This window comes from Solanum tuberosum, unplaced genomic scaffold, assembly GCF_000226075.1.
Source record: "Solanum tuberosum cultivar DM 1-3 516 R44 unplaced genomic scaffold, SolTub_3.0 scf00012, whole genome shotgun sequence".
In the NCBI taxonomy this organism is placed as follows: domain Eukaryota; kingdom Viridiplantae; phylum Streptophyta; class Magnoliopsida; order Solanales; family Solanaceae; genus Solanum; species Solanum tuberosum.
The window spans coordinates 2,254,598-2,256,755 of record NW_006238937.1 but is presented as its reverse complement, the minus strand read 5'-3'; the positions used below and the strand labels follow the sequence as shown (position 1 = coordinate 2,256,755).

The following is a 2,158-nucleotide window of genomic DNA, read 5'->3' as shown; positions in this document are numbered from 1 at the left end:
TGTTAAATTTCAATTACCCATATAGCGTAATTAGCTTATAAACGATCAAATCCAGATAATTCCTCCTAATATTGTTGTTTCCCCTGTTTTTGCAGTCGTTCTAGCTATTAATTGCAATCCAAACCCTCTATGTGGGTTCGACCCCAAATCTTTGTTGGATTTTATACTAGTTAATGATCGTCTACACCTAGAATTGGATGTGGTGCATTTGAGATGTTAGCCAACTTTTTTGGTGACCCTGCCGCCTCCCAACAAACATCTAGGCTTGTTGGTGAAGCGCGCAAGAGTCATGGTTTCTTTCTTGTAGTGAACCACGGAGTTGATGCTAATCTCATCTCTAATTCCCATCGTTACATGGACATGTTCTTTGGCATGCCTCTCTGTGAAAAGCAATAGTCTCAAAGGAAAATTGGTGAACATTGTGGATATGCCACTAGCTTTAATGGAAGGTTTTCGAAGCTTCCTTGGAAAGAGACACTCTCTTTACGATACTCTTCTAAATAAGGTTCATCTCACATAGTTGAGGAGTATTTCCAAAGGACATTGAGTGAAAGTTTTAAAACTCTCGGGTAAGGACAATTGACTATCTTAGTTCTCATATTTTTCAATTTTTTGTCGTACTTTTCTTTTTGGAACGTTTCTAAAAAATATTTTTTTCCTTTTTTGGCATGACATGTTTAAGATCCCTAAATTAAATGATATTGTTGTACATTTTATATTATTTTTTTTGTCTAAGACTACTCAATTCAAAAGTCTTTCTTTAATTTCTTAAATTTTATATCAAATCAAAATTGGAAAAAAAAGAAAAAGAAAATGAGTATCTATTTTTCTATTTTTTTGATTATGTATATGAATTAACCTTTTTTCCCTTTAATTACACAGGAATGTTTATCAAGATTATTGCAAGTCCATGAGCATACTTTCTCTTAGGATCATGGAACTTTTAGGGATGAGCCTAGATGTACAGAAGAGCCCTTTTCAAGAGTTATTCGAAGATAATTAATCCATAATGAGACTCAACTATTATCCCCCGTGCCAGAAACCAGAGCTCAATTTAGGAACCAAGCCTCACTATGATCCAACATCATTAACCGTTATCCATCAAGATTCTGTTAGCGGACTTCAGGTTCCTGTGGACAACGAATGGTACTCCATCCATCAAAATTTCAATGCTTTTGTGGTTAACATAGGCAACACATTTATGGTAAGTAAATTTACAAATTAGAACTATATAACAAGCTAATGTATTATGTATTACATACAACTAATATAAACATAATCTGTTAAGCAAATAATACATTTTTTGGTGAAAAACATTATAAGATCTTTACACATGACGCGCAATGATATACATCATGAATTCTTAGACTTACAACTTGAATATAACATACTTGGTTTTTGTCGTTTTGCAGGCCGTATCGAATCGTAGATACAAAATTTGCTTGCATAGAGCAGTGGTTAACAACAAGACTCCTAGAAAATCACTTGATTTCTTTCTTTGTCGAGACAATGATAAAGTGGTGAGTCCACCAACTGAATTGGTGGACTACAACAACCCTCGACTATATCCTGACTCCACATTGCCTGCTCTCCTTGAGTTTACTTAAAAGCATCACAGAGCTGATACGAACACTCTTCAAGCTCTCTCGATGTGGCTTCAAGACAATAATGTAGAAGCTTAAGAGCTATACATATGAGGTTCAACATTGAAGGCCTTGGAATATTTTGTATCTATGTTGAATCATTGATTTAGAACTACAAAAAATGGTGTAGCAATTATTTTATTAAGTTAGACACCTAGTATTTAGGAGTTGATTTCTATTTCAGTTTAGTTTTTAGTCTGTAAATATATGTCTTTTGTTAGTCAATAATATAATGTTTTGTAGTGCAACACATAATTTATCCTTCAGCTTTTCTTGCATTGTTATTTTCATGCATTTCTTTTCTTTCAAAAACTGATAGGTGGATCTAGAGCTATTTTTCCGAAGGGACCTTTGAGTGAAGAGATGGATTTCAAAAATATTTTTTCATGAATAACTCATGTTGTTTTTAGTAATGAAAATTACCAATTATTAGTTGGGAGAACAAAAAATTACTTGGAGGCCCTTGATCTTTAGGAAGGAAGCCGTGCAAGAGGATTATGAAATTAATCTGTTAC

The 2,158-nt window shown here is 33.6% G+C and overlaps 1 pseudogene; it reads left to right on the top strand.

Moving 5' to 3' along the window:
• The first annotated feature begins 213 nt into the window (after positions 1–213).
• Positions 214–1,682, top strand: LOC102583571 (gibberellin 20 oxidase 1-like; annotated as a pseudogene).
• The last annotated feature ends 476 nt before the right edge of the window (positions 1,683–2,158 follow it).